The following is a 15,917-nucleotide window of genomic DNA, read 5'->3' on the forward strand; positions in this document are numbered from 1 at the left end:
CAGATCTCTGTGTGTTCAAGGATACAGCCAGCATGAAGACACACGCCTTGAATCTCAATACCAACCATAGAAAACCTGGAGGTCTGTATAGACAGGCAGTGATGAGTTGGTCAAGTGGTTGGGTTTACAACCAATGAGAAGGCAGAACAGAAAGTCAATAAAAAGACAGATACACACCAAGTTGGCCTCTTTCTGAGAGGAAGCATGATAGCGGTAGCAAAGGGTAAGAAAGTTTTTTTTGTGGTTTTTTTTTTTGATATGGAAAGTAATTTTTTAATGCAAACTAATACAAATATCCCACAGAAGATTTGTATTTTGTTTTTCAAGAGAGGGTTTCTCTGTGTAAATGTTCTGGCTGTCCTGGAACTCACTTTGTAGACCAGGCTGGCTTTGAATTCCACAGAAGAATTTTAATGTGTCCTTCCACGTCTTCTAGAACTTTGTTAATGTTCTTCAATATTATGATCTTCCCATTTGTAGCCTATAGCAGTGAGGTTCCTATAGGTCTCCAGCATCACATCTTTGTAGAGACTCTTCTGGGAAGGATCCAGCAAAGCCCACTCTTTCCAAGTGAAGTCAACATGCACATCATCATGGGTCACTACATCCTTTGCCCACTGCTTCTCCTCATATGTGGAGAGCAAAGTCTTGCTAACCATGGTGCAGCTACCCAGCTGACCCTCACTCTCCCCACAAGGGAGCCAAGCCTGGAGAGGTGGCTCAGAGGTTAAGAGCACTGGCTGTTCTTTCAGAGGTCCTGAGTTCAATGCCCAGCAACCACATGGTGGCTCACAATCATCTATAATGAGATCTGGTGCCCTCTTCTGGCATGTAGACAGAACACCGTATGTGTAATAAATAAATATATCTTTTAAAAAAAGTTTATTTTTTTTATTTTTTTTTAAATATCAGCTCTTAACTACTGCTCTGACCTCTTGGGCTTTTAACTCTGCATTTGGTTCTGTGTTTTTATTTAATAAGACTGTTACATCCACAGCTAAGAGAATATTCATGAACCACATCATATTCAAATGCGCTGGAGAGAGAGTCTCACAATAATTAATGTTAATAATGGGAAAATATAACCTCAGAATCACTGAAGGGGACTAAAGAAGACAGGGTTTTGCATATAGAGTCATTCATCACACATGAGATGTGCATGAGAGTACATGTTTTGTAGGATGTGTGGATATTAGATAAAATGTGCATAAGATGAGGTTTGTGGAAATAGAACAGTTAATAGGTACTCAAATTATTTTATTAACCATACTTTGAAGCATAAGACCACACTTATCAGCTATTTTATACCATGGGAAAAATTAGCAAATAAAATAAGTTACCTCAGTATTCTGCATTACTAATAAGTTGCTATTGTTTTAGACAAACTATTCAAGGCTACTTACACTAGATGACATAAATTACGGTATTTTTCCTGTAATTTTAGAGACTCTTTTGTGTTGTTGAGTACAGTATGCTCTGTAAATCAATAGATGACTATCTGCTGGAGCAATCAATTTTGTGCCTGAAATAGCCAACTATATAATGTTAAAGAATAAACAGAGCCTGGGAGTCATTAAAACAGGATAGTATTCAGAAAATACTGCAACACGGGCAAGAAAACTATATAAAACTAGGTTTACTTTGTAATAAAACAAAACACATATGAAATTGAATGTGTGGTGGGGATCAGATGATAAATGGCTAAAAGGAGACATAAGGTAAGGGGTTTTGATAAATAACCTAATATGATTCTCAGAAATGAAAGCTGCAATCCTCAAGAATGTCCTGAAAACATCAATGTATGGATTAAGAGATTTCAGTAGCTATAAAGGAAAGCAACAGAAATAAAGCCACACCAAGCCAAAATGTTTCTAGGAAGACAAAAAAAATAAAATATAGAAAGAGACAGAAGTCAGACAGACAACTCTTTGTGTGGAAATAACACCACTCATTCTTTTCAGAACCCATTTGGACCAGAAAGCAAGGGTGTAACATACCAAGTGGCCAAGGAACTCTAGGTCTCACATTGTACTTCAACTGGCCTGAACTCCATCCTGCCTCAGCCTATTGAATACTGGTGTTAGAAACACATGTCAACAAGCCTAGCTTTCAAAGAAGTTCTAGATCCAATAGAATAAAATCTCAAGAGTTGAGTTGCAAACAACACAGAATGGAGTTTAGATTTCAAAAGCATGTCAAATTGTGTTCTTAGAGACATTCTTTATTTGCTTATTTGGGAAGGAAATAATTTTCTATTGACACTTCTAGTTCATAACGCCCGTTTGTACACAAAAAGAACTGTAGTGAGAAATACCATAATGATGATAAGAGATAGCCCAGGTGAGTTCCTGACTGAAAGACTTAGATGCTTAATTTCCCAGAGCTACTTTTGTAGCTTCTGCCCAAACCTCAGCCTTGCCTGTAGGAGTGAGATGTCTGCAAGACTCCAGTGAAACAAGTGGACTCATCACAGTCATGTGACTGTTAGCAGTTGATGTCCACACACGTCTTGTTTTATTTCTGCAGAATTTGGTCTGGTGTTATCTATAGAACATATTGAGTCTGTGCATCATTCCAAGATGACTTATGGAGAGAAGAAGATTGCTGCCAAGTTAGAAAAGTCTTCAGTCTTCATGTTACCCACAGAGACAGATTGCTGGACAAAAAATATCAGAAAACACTAAGCTTTAGATAAACACAGGATGATTTGGATTAAAAGTAGAAAGGCAATACAAATAAATATTCACATGGCATGTAAGTAATACTATTTCTTTTTTATTTATTCTTCTCTCATATATTGCATCCCAACCACAGTTTCTCCTCTCTCCCTTCCTCCTAGAATATGCCCTCACACAGATCCAATCAGTTTCCCTTCAGAAAAGGGCAAGCCTACCAGGGATATCAACCAAACATGGCATATCACTTTATAATGAGACTAGGTACCCCCTCTGTGGGGCGTTTACCCACCAACCCCACAGTTCCCCAGAGTTTTCTTGAGTGTGAGCAGCAGGAAATATTAGATAGAAGGATTTATATTGCGGAGATAAACAGATATCTTGAAGTTGAGTCAAATCAGTCAACAATTTTTTTTATTTAAATTTTTTTCATTTTACATACCAATCACAGTTGCCCCTCTCTTCTCTCCTCTTGCACTGCCCCACCTCGCTCCAATCTATCCCTACCCCCACATGCACCCTCAGAGAGGGTAAGGACTCCCATGGGGAGTCAACAAAACCTGGCATATCAGTTTGAGACAGGACCAAGCCCCTCCCCGCTTCATTAAGGCTGAGGCTAAGCAGGGTATACCACCATAGGGAATGGGCTCCAACAAGCCAGCTCATGCACCAGGGATAAATCCTGGTTCCACTGCCAAGATCCCCACAAACAGACCAAGTCACACAATTGTCACCCACATTCCGAAGGTCTAGTTCAGTGCCATGCAGGGTCCGTGTTGTCAGTCCAGAGTATCTGAGCTTCATCTAGCTCAGGTCAGTTGTTTTTGTGGGTTTCCCCATGATAATCTTGACCGCCATTGCTCATATAATCCCTCCTCCCTCTCTTTGACTGGACTTCAGGAGCTCTGCCCAGTGCTTGGCTGTAGATCTTTGCGTCCGTTTCCATTAGTTACTGGATGAAGGTTCTATGATGACAATTAGGGTATTCATCAATTTGATTATAGGAGAAGGCCAGTTCAGGCACCCTCTCCACTGTTGTTTCTGGGGATTTTCCTAGCACAGGTTTCCCCCTAACCCCATAATGGCTTCCTCAATCAAGATATCTCCTTCCATCTCCATCCAGTTCCCTTAAGTTCTCATCTGGCATTCCCTCCCCTGCCTCCCCTACCCCCACATACCACTGCTGCCCCCAGTTTGCCCAGGAGATCTTATCTATTTCCCTTCCAGGGTGATTCATGTGTGTCCCTATTAGGGTCCTCCTGGATTGTAGCCTGGTGATCCTTTGCTTTACATCTAATATCCACTTATGAATGAAGATATACCATGTTTATCTTTCTGGGTCTGGGCTATGTCACTCAGGATGATTTTTTTTTCTTCTATCCATTTGCCTGCAAACTTCATGATGTCATTTTTTTTATTGCTGAATACTCCATTATGTAAATGTACCACATTTTCTTTATTAATTCTTCAGTTAGGGGGCATCTAGGTTGTTTCCAGGTTCTGGCTATTACAAATAATGCTGATATGAACATAGTTGAGCAAATGCTTTTGTGGTATGATTGAACATCTTTTGGATATATGCCCAAGAGTAGTATAGCTGAGTGCTGAGTCATGAGGGAGAATGATTCCCAATTTTCTGAGAAACCACCATACTGATTTCCAAAGTGACTAGTCACATTTTTTTATTTTATTTTTGGAGGCAGTTTTTTTGTTTGTTTGTTTGTTTTTTGAGACAGGGTTTTTCTGTGTAGCTTTGTGCCTTTCCTGGAACTCACTCTGTAGAACAGGCTGGCCTCAAACTCACAAAGATCTGCCTGCCTCTGCCTCCTGAGTGCTGGGATTGAAGGCATGTGCCACCACCACCCTGTGAGGAAGCTATTTTTTAAACAAAAACGATGTTGTAAAATCAATGAACTGTCTTTTAAAATATAAATAGACCATTCATGTGTTCAGCAGTATTTCTAAATTTGTTCTCAAAATTACATTAACAAATATACAAATTCTGATACAATAGTGCATGCACAGTATGATATATTCTAGTAAATATTATTTTGGTGTGGAAAAGAGTGAAGAGAGGTTAGTTAATGTGTGATAGCTAATGTTGTACTAATGTCCTATAGCAACTTTACCATAAGACATTCTTTGAATATTTAAAAATAGCTAATGGAGTGCACTGGGTGTTGCTAAATAAAAAAAAATGTTCTAAGCCTCAGGGGCAAATTAATCTTATCTGATGCATTACATGTATGCCCTGAAGTGTTACAGTGTACCCCTGGTTATATAGAATTAAAGGCTCTGAAAATAAATATTTTGTGTAAGTAAAGCAAAATTACATCAGTGCTGGTTCCTCAATGAAAGGTTTTTTTTTTTTTTAATTTATCACTAAACTTGTTTTTCTTAGTTTGTATATGCCTGTATATGAATTATATTCTTCTATAATCAAGAAACTAGTATATAATGAATCACAATACCCATTAAGACTTTCCACCACATATTAAAAATATCTTACTCCTTAAGGTTTCAGTTTGACAAGAGTTTGTGCTTTACTAAAACTCCATATTGACTTATGCTTCTCTTTCTTATGTAGGAGTGGGTTGATACAGGGCCACTCACCATGGAAATTACTGAGATGGGATGGCATATAAACACACAGATATATTCCATTTTAATTAAAGTATTTGAGTATTAAAATAACATTGCCCCTATTTAATATAATGCGCTTTCTAATGCAAGGTTTCTGATTTCATTTAAGAAAGGGCGCCACCTTTGAATTTTCTAAATATCTACTGTCTAAATAGTAATTAAAAGTAAATGTTTAATCTAATCATTGTTAAAGAGTCTAATATAGTACACTAATTTACTTGTCATTGGTATTAAGTCTTTATACAGAAGTCATTCTATCAACATTAAATTCCTACAATTCTCTGCAAATTTGTGATAGATACTTTTAATTTCTTTAACAAGCATTTTCTGTTCTTCTCTTCCTGCCCACCAGCAGCTTGGCCAACTGAGGTTTTTGTGCAAAATATTTTAGGACAATGTTTAATGTTTTCTTTGATTATGATTATTTCACACATGCACACACACACAGGCACACACATATGCACACATACATAAATACAATGTGCAGAATTTGTTTTTGTTGTTTGTGTATATCTGATTTTAATGCTGATCACATTGTACTGTTGGAACTAATTTCCTGGTGGAACTAATTTCCCCTCTGCCAGCAATTAGTAGTTGCTTGTAATACTTAGTCTAAGGGTGAGACCTTTTGAAATGCTCTCTTTTATGTTCACATACCAATTGCTATTGCTCAGGTCTTATTTATGATGTCATTTCTAGAAGAGACTGTTTCACAGATGACTTCATGTTATTTTGGGTCTTACTATCTTTCTGCTCCCTCATCTGGAATGTTCTCTGTGCCACAGATGCAGAGATATGATGAAGATGTATCATTTGGGGAGGAGTATCCAGAATTAATTTATCTCTGCATTGTGTCCAGTTTGGTTTTCTGTGATAGTCTCATTTGCTCTATATTAAACTTTCTTTGATGAGAGATAGCCACTGCATTTATCTGTGGATATAATGATATGGTTTAGAATACAATAAGGAAGTGAGTGTCTAGCAAAATGGTGGTAGGATATTCTTTCTAAGGTCAATAAACTCACTAGCCATGAGAAATTGCTTAGGTTTCAAGTACAAGACACAATTTCCCTCCTCTGAAGTGAACCTTAAGTTTAATTACATAGCTATTGGTTACCACCTATTGCACTGTTATGTATAATTTCCCATGCTCATCTTTGTTGTGATTCATGGGTGTTGCAGCTGGGTAGGACTGTTCAATTGCTCCCCTCCATTGGAGGCTTGCATAGTCCATGGAAGTTGCATAGACTGCAGGAAGTATGCTTCCAGGTTAGAACCAGCTCAGCTAAAATCATCCAAACAACTCTTATATTTCATCTCATCCCAATCAGAATGGTCAAAATTAATAAGTCAATTGACAACAAATGCTGGCAAGGTTGTGGAGATAAGAGAACATTCACTTAATATTAGTTCATTTATTTTGTGAAGCAGTACTGAGAATTCTCCAAAAACTAAAAATAAGTTCACCATATGAGCTGACTATACAAGTCATTAGCATATGCCCAAAGTATCTCATATCCACTCCATAGATATTTGCTTAACCCTGTCATTGCTGCTCTATTCACAAATACCAGGAAACATTAATAAGTTAAGTGACCTTCAACAGATGAATCATTAATGAAAATGTGATACATATAGAGAATGGAATACTATTCAGCTATCACGAAAAGTGAAAATTTGAAGGTAAATAGGTGAACTTAGCTTGATTGAGGTCACCTAGACCCAGAAAGACAGGTGCCACAAGTTCTCTCTCATCTGTGGTTCCTAGGTCCAATTGTTAGATATGAGTATACACCATGTAGTAACTGAAGAAATGGCAAAGTGTAAAGGAGCTGTTGTTGGTAGTGGGGGGACCAGGCTATAGGTGGTATGTAGTGGATAATGAAAAAATGGGAAACGTGTCCAACTAGGGAGGAGGGGAGATGGTCAATACAGGAGGAAATGGGATAAGGAACAGGTGATATGAAGGCCGTTTAGGAAAGCCTCATGGAATCTTATTATCTTAATACATATACAAATATAATATACATATATTATAAAATGAATTTGATTAGCCAGGTGAAATTTTCTTATACTTGAATATTACAATAAATAGTATTTTTTCTATAATTGCAATTTTAGTTAAAGGAGAACTAGGGCTCTTAAGTGATAATTCTATTTTTAAAAGATATGTATCTTAAAAGGAGTTATGAATTATGGGCTGACAATGTTCCCCACAAGAACTATAAACTAACAAAAACTCCAGTAACAGTATGAGAAAACTCCTTTTGAATGGTTGGTCAAAGTAGTTCAAAGGACTCTGAAAACAACATAAATTAAAGATGCAGCTCTTGTTAGTTTCTCAGAGTTTGAAGTTAAGCTTGCATGCACTTTAAAGGAATAAATCTATTGTAATTATTTGTGTTTTTGTTGTGAGTGCACAGGTTTGAACACGTTTACAGGTGTTCTTGGAGTGCAGATGAATCAGGAGCCTGAGTTGTGGGAACTGAACTCTGGTTCTTTGTAAGAGCAGTATGAGATCTTAACTGCTGAGTCATTTCTCCAGCTCCTGGGTCAACTTTTGTTTGTTTGCTTGCTTGATTTTGGATTTGTTTCATTGCTTTGTTTCAATAGCACTGGGATGCAAGCCTACTGCCTCCTGTATACAGAGCAAATGATTTATCCCTGTGCAGCACTCACTGCTCCTGGGGTTTTGAACACTAAAATTTGTTTCATTATGAAAGAAAAGTTATAGGACATCTAGGTAGGAAAGCAGAATAAGAATGAAACCAGTTCTGTAATTCCACGCAGGGACTATATTTGTTAAATATTGTACAATTAAACCTTTCATTATCTGTGTTTTTTTTAACATACGTTATATAATATCAAATTAACAATGTGATAAAGAGATACCTACTATAAAATGTATATGATAAGCCTCAGGAAATTTTCTTAATTGTGACTTGCATAATAGTTCAATATATTCCAATTGAAATTTTAGCACAATAAAAACTCTTACCTGTCAATGAGAATTTGATTTAAATTTAGTTTTATAGTGGAGATTATCTGTATTTAGAAAGAATTAGTAGGTCGGATAAACTCTTAAAGTTCCAACAATTATTGAGATTTTAAAGTCTCAGAGGTTTTCTTGTCATGTGTTTTACATTTCATTTGACAAATTTTGTTATTTCACTTTTTCCTTCTAAATAGGCTGCTTATTTTTTTTTCCAGCTCTGGCAGATAGTTAAATTGGTACAGTAGTCTAGGTTAGCATCTCTAGTCACGTAGAAATGGAAGTATGTGTGTCCAGAGTCTACTGGCTTTCACATTTTCTAATGCGGTCAGCTGTTTTTCTAAAGGGTTTTCCCTTATATATGACTTATAATCTTCTGGTTTTCAGCACCCTCTCATTGTTCTATCTATGTAATGTTTAACTACAATATGCTACTGAGCAGGGCCTCCTTAGTCCACCTTGCCCTTCTATCTTTCAAGCACCTGTGAGGATGGATCATTAAGACCTGCTTAATTTGAACTACTTTCTGAATTTAAAGACCCATTGTCTTCCACATTCCTCTAAAAAACAGTATGGTCAGGCCCGTCACAGCAAGAATCACTTTCTGGTATCAACTTCTGACTTAGTTACGTTTCAGTTGCTGTGCTGACAGCACTCCCAGTTAGCTCTCTGTGCCATGTGCTCGTGGATCAGGATGTCAACTCTCTACTGCTCCAGTGCCATGTCTGCTTCCTGACTCTAACTTCCAATAAATTTTCCTTCTATAAACTGTCTTGTTCATTGTGTCTGGACATCAACAGAAAAATAACTAAGGCACATTATAATGCCAAATATTTATCATGCTTTTTTTTTCTAAACTATTCTTTCTTTCTAAACCTGACAACCAATCAAGAGGGGGAAAAAGAGAGATAACAAAGACACACACACAGAGAAACAACAGAAGCACATTCTCATCCTTTGATGAGACAATGCTCTGCATGTGCTGTGAAGCTGGTGGACTTAGAAGCCTCATCAGCAGAGAATGAGTGGATTCTGAATCATTCATCAAGCAATCACAGAAGACCTCAAGCAGTAAATTAAAATCTGTGTTATATAAACATCATGATAATAAAGAAGCTAACTTAAACATTTTCAAACCACATTTGCAGACAGGTCAGCTTTGAGCTGTGATGGTGAATTTCTACACCTTACCTGTCATTGCGCTTATTTATTTCATTCTTTCTTTCCTCTTGAAGCATGAAAATTCAGGTAGATAGATTGTACAAGAATGATGGAAAGTTTTCATTTTCAACCATTTTCTCCTGAGTTGGTTTTTCATTTTTCATGCAACTTTTTATGGGTCTCTGAGCTAGCCCAATGGTTGTCACAATGATTGATGAGGTGGGGGTATGGAGGTTAATGTGTTTGTGAGCTTGAGTTCTGGGGTATTGGACAAAGGGTTAACAAAACTTTTTGGAAAAGTTACTTGTCGATATTTTGATGGATTAGAAGGCACATATTCAAAAATGACTATGTTTTTTAACAGAAATCAATTACTTCTGAATTGTTGATACTGAGAACTGTAGCTCTGAGACAGTCGCAGAGAATTGTGACATTACTGTTGTAGTCACATGATCTATATTCCTTACTAAAATCTGATAATCCTCTTAATTTAAACAAAGTAAGTAGTTTTCTTTTGCCTTGCAAAACAGATTTCCTAAGATGTCATCACAAAAAAAGTAAAACACACTCTACTTTTTCTTAGGAGTGGTTCCCCAAACATGATTTATTGAAGACTAATAAACTCCTGACAAAATTGTGATTATGACTAACAACAAAGGACACAAGGAGAACATGGGCCACAGAATCAGCTAAGCAGGGCTCATAGAGCTCACAGAGACTAAAGAGGCAATCACAGAACCTGCGTGGGTCTGCGCTAGGTCCTCTGCATACATGCTATGGTTGTGTAGCTTGTGGTTTTTGTGGGACTCCTCACAGTGGGAATGGGGTTGACTCTGACTCATTTGCCTGCCGCTGCGACCCTTTTTCTTCTGACTTGATTGCCTCATCCAGCCTTGATATGAGGCTTTATGCCTAGTCTTTATTCCATCATGTTGTGCTGTATTTGGTTGATATTAATAACATGTCTGTTCTTTTCTGAAGGGAAATGAAGGAGCAGTGCCCCTGGGGGAGAGAGGAGGAGGAGGGAACTGAAAGGAGGGGAGGTAGGCTGTGGTTATGATGTATTGCACGAGAGAAGAATAAAGAAACATTTAAAATAGAATTTATATTTTGAGATAAATAAATTTACATTCCATATCATAAAATATTACACAAGGAAAAGACTGACAATCCTCATTTATATTGCATTTTTATTATTATCATAGTGACTTAAAGTTATCCATACAATAAACTAGCCTGAACTTAACATACACATTGTACATACATTGAGAAACTGCTAACAAGTCATATACAAGTCTAGATATCTCTAAAACGTTGTTTAATATTTCAGTATATACTAATTTTTACCTACTAATATATGCTAATAGTTCATTTTTCCTTATGTCATAATTTCTATTTATTTATTTTTATATTACATATGTAAAACTGAGACTTGGTGATATTAATTAATTCTCCAATATGATAATATATTTTTATGATTTCATAATTCCCCAATGCAAAGTATCAATATTAGTTTGTTATATGCATGATTTTTGTTATATAAATCCACAAATAAAGATAATAAATTATTTAAGGTATGTTCAGTTGTAATAGATCTTAGTGACATAAATTAGATTTGCATGTGTAAAACACTTAGAACAGTTACCAAAAGAAATAGGCTTAATTAAAATATATTAAGTATGACTTTCCTAATGTACCTATTAGTCTAGTTAAATCATAGAGCTTTCTGGACACATAGATCTACATGCAGCATGAACCAATGTATGCGTGTGTGTGTGTGTGTGTGTGTGTGTGTGTGTGTGTGTGTTTGTGTTGATATGTGTTTGTTTTTGTGTCTATATGTGTGTGTATGTGTAAGTATCTGTATCCCTGTGTATTTATCTGTTTGTGTATATGTGTGTTTATATGTTTGTGTGTGTGTGTGTGTGTGTGTGTGTGTGTGTGTGTATGTACAGGCACACTCACAAAAGGATTTGAACTCTAAATTCATACATATATATTTTTTTAATTTGGCCACTTAAAAGTACTAAATAATAAAATATTTTAACTTTTAAAAAGTGGCGTTTTGCTGAAAAAGCAATTTAAATAAAGATAAGTAAATATTGGAACATTAAAATACATTACAGGGCAACAGACTCCAAATAAACGTCAAAACTCAATCTGAAAGGAAAATAATTCAGATGTACACATACTTATATCCCAGCAGGGCCAGCATGCTAGCAATTAAAAGCAAACAAGTTAATTTTGATGTGCATTGGTGACCATGATTGATCTTCCAAAGAGTCTGTTGGCTATAAATCAAGAAACAATTAAGCAGCTAGTTTTTCAACTAAGTTTATAATCCCTGTTTAGTGCATTTTTGTTACTTTGGGCAATGCAGTGTGTGGAAATGAGTAAAATGTGACTTGTCTCTTATTAATCAATAAAACCTCTTTCTAAAATGAGTTAGGTTCCAGACCCCTCAGCAGGCCTGGCAGTGCTGTGCCTGTGGAATTCCAAATGAGTCCTTTATCACTTTTCTGTACCCAGTGTTCTTTGGGCATTTCATCCTCATCTTATTAGCATTAAAGTCAATAAACAATCAAATAAAAAGTCACCTTATAGCCTCCTACAGTTAGACCCAAACATAAAATAACCTTAACAGAAACACAATTTCATAACAAAATTAGCTGAAGATCAGAAGGCATAAGTAGGTGTAAGATGATATCACAATATTCTAAATTGGTAAAATTTTATATGTATGTTGAATTAATAACTAAAATTAGTAAACTGTATATTCCTGTAAGTTGTGTTAATTAAAGATGTTAATCATTCATTATGAAATAACTATGTATCAAATACATCAAATAGGATATTTACATTTTTACTAGGTAATCAACTATATTATGACAAGAAGTCAGATTTTAATTACCTTTAAAATATCAGAAATCATCAATATATGCCATATTTACAATGAATATTTTTAAAAATTAATTCATTCAAAATATTAAAATATTTTGTTTTTCAGGGTTGAAAAATGTCTGGTATCATATTACCATATTTGTTGATGTGCAGATAATTAAAGAGTTTTGATTGCATGAAAACTCTTACAGTCTCCTTTCACTATTTTGGATTCATATAGCAAAATTTGTATAAGGTTCAATTCTTATATACATAATGCTTTCACAAAATTATTGTATTTTGACAAAGTCCAATTTTAGTAAACACAACATTAGTGTATCCATATATTGATATGATATGTGTATAATATGCATCATTATTAGTGTAGTATTTATAACAAATGTTGACACTTAAGAAAATAATTCCCTAAATTAGCTTATCACATTGTGAACACTTAATCTCCTGAATTAACTATATTTATTTGAGTAAGTCAGCTCCAAACATTCTAACAAATCACTGTATACAAGGTACTTGAAACCATAGATACAGATCTCTTGTGTTTCTAGATTCTGAAAGTTCAAAAGCATCAGGCTTGGATGACAACGTTGTTGTGAAATCCTTCTGTGGTCTGTCCTTTTCTTAGTTATTGCAAGCATAAATGGAGATGTAATGAAGGAGAAATGGTACTCTCACATCTTGTATAGAGACACAGATCCACATACAGGCTAATCTAATCCCAAATACCTCCCACATAGCTCAAGTCAGAAAGTAAGTGAAAAAACAGACAGAGCTTGGAAGAGACGCTCAATATCTGCAGACTTTTATTTTGGGAAAAACCCTGGAAGGGTTTTCAGTTAGAATCAGATCCTGCTGTCCACAGGCCAAGCGTAGTCATAGAACAGTCACAGGGGCCATCAGGAATAAATTTTTTGTTTTTGGCCTATAGTTGGATATTAGTAGGAGTAACCAGTGTGTAACTATACAGTCAATTATTTCTGGCCAAATTAAAATAATTCAAAGATTCACCAAAATAAAGGAGTTTATAACTATCATGGTCCTTGCTAACAACATCCAAATACAATCTTACCAGGGACTGTATTTTTAATCATATAAATTTTATGCATTAACACCAATATCCAATGAATATAGTGTTAATTATTTCTTTATGTGTAGTATAATTCCTGAATACAAATATGTGTTTAGTAATATGTCACATATACTATGTTTTTTTTTCTGAATCTAGTTCCGTACTACCTAAAGAAACACATGACCATACTTTGTGACAATTGAAGAGCTTTCAGAAATGTAGAATATTAAATAGAAATGAAAAGAAATGTATTTTGTCAGATTCATACAGGCACATTGCATGCTTTAGCTTTTCTACAGATGTGGTTTACCCCAGGCAACTGAAGTATTTAACAAAGTAAATATGAGTTAACTTTTATTTTAACCTCACTTTGCTGTTGAAGAGGCTGAGGCTACAAGATTAACAACTGCTGTGGGAATTCAACCCACTGATGACCTTGTGGTATCTGGCCTGAAGGAGGTGTGTGGTGTGTGTGTGTGTGTGTGTGTGTGTGTGTGTGTGTGTGTGTTTCTGGGTACATGATTGTTTAAAATTGAGGAGGGGGTGGGCATGTTCTCTCTCTCTCTCTCTCTCTCTCTCTCTCTCTCTCTCTCTCTCTCTCTCTTCTCTCTCTGTTTCTCAGTGATCTGAGACTTCTTGTTCCATTCAATCTTGGGGAGTTCTTGTGGATTCACTTAACAAACAACTCTTTTCTCTAGGAAGCATATTCTGCTACATCATGATGCAAATCAGAACTCTTTGTCGCAGTAATTGTGTTGCATCCCATGGTATCCTGCCTGTGATTTCTTAAACCAACATCAATATATATCTTATAATCTGGAAAGCCTTAGATATTTTATTGACAGCCAAATTAATTGATCAGGAAGAGATCAAGCACTATGGAGACAATGTGATGCCTGAAGTCTGAAGCACATTTTTTTCCATGGCTAGGTTGTGCTTCTCCCTTCCCTACCCATTCATGACTCCTATATTCAGTAGTTCCAAAATCTGATGGCACAGGAAAGCCTTTCACTTGGCAAACAATCACAGTTAAACACCAGTAGAGTAGGAAGCATGTAGTTCCCCTTCGTGTCTTTTCAGTCACTAGCCCAGAATAAATGAAACCCACTGTTTAAACAAAGTTCAAGGTAAATGAAGTTTGACTCTCTGGAACAATTGTGAAAGGAGTTCAGGCGCAACTGAATTGTATTTAATGTGAAGCAAAACTGTTTTTCAGATTTCATGCATATAATTTTTTAAAAAATGATATATTTCTTATGAGAACATCGGTCTATTCTTATTTTAAATTTGTTCTTATGTTCTAAAAAGTTAATCAAATCACTAATAACTTGAAACACACATACACACACTCACACACAACTAAAAAGAGTTGGTGTTCTCATTTTTCCTTGATTACAAGTCCAGGTTAAAAACTAAACTTTACATGATGAGGATCTTATTGACAGATTGCTTCCTTTCTACAGAGGCATTAATTCTAAAAAATTAATATTAGGTTTACCTTATGGTTATTTTACTTTATTTTTATTACATAATCATCATCATCATCAACATCATCATTGTTATTTGCCGAAACTCTGACTCCTACAGACTTGGGATTTACTAAAACAGAGTCTTGAAACACCTTGCCTGGAAGGCAGGCCTGATTACAAGGCAACAGGTTCGAGGTCCAAAATGTCTCTTTCTCCCAGATAGGCAGGAGCATAAAATTATTAATAAACAAAAAGTTTATCCCTGCCATACTATAGTTAAAATGCTAGGGATACAGAACACAGAAGAAACATTGAAGAGATTCATGCTTCTTTACTAACAAAACATGCCTACCTGAAGAACAGTTGATCCTTCCCCTGGAATGCTTATCACCACCATGAGAACAGGGACCAATGCATTTTAAAATGTGAAACATAATTATTCTCATACAAAAATACTGTATCTTTTAATTATTGCCTCCTTAGAAAGAGAAAGAAGCACCTTCTAGCACAACCATGTTTCTATCAGGTTAGGACAGATAGAATCATTATTGCAGAAGATGTCAAGTGAGTCTGACACACAAAAGAGGACAGACACAAGTTTCTGAGTGCTCCAGAGACAAGATATTTGTCTGGTAGGTTGAAAATAATGTTTAGAAAAGACTCTAATAAAGCTAATCCAGTACAACAACAAATACCACGATGAAGGTAGAAATCTGTGCTAATTTTCAATAACATAGCATACCTAAATACAAAATATTTACTCCACAATTGAGACACAAGCTGGATAAAAACAGTAAAGGTCAGACTCAGATGGTTCTTGTCCAAACAAATTCACCTCACTGAAAAAGATAGACGGAAAGTGTAAATATGGGAAAGGACAGAACATGAAACTAGAATTGAATGGAAGAAGAATAACTATGCTCACATATGACAGTGCAGAATGCAAGCCAAAATCCCACAGAAGGGATAAGGAGAACTTGTACCAATCAAGCTGGATCTGACCTGGAAGC

General features: G+C 35.8%; 1 pseudogene; it reads right to left on the reverse strand.

Moving 5' to 3' along the window:
• Positions 1–410: 410 nt before the first annotated feature.
• Positions 411–659, reverse strand: LOC114701353 (annotated as a pseudogene).
• Positions 660–15,917: the final 15,258 nt, after the last annotated feature.

This window comes from Peromyscus leucopus, chromosome 6, assembly GCF_004664715.2.
Source record: "Peromyscus leucopus breed LL Stock chromosome 6, UCI_PerLeu_2.1, whole genome shotgun sequence".
Classification (NCBI taxonomy): domain Eukaryota; kingdom Metazoa; phylum Chordata; class Mammalia; order Rodentia; family Cricetidae; genus Peromyscus; species Peromyscus leucopus.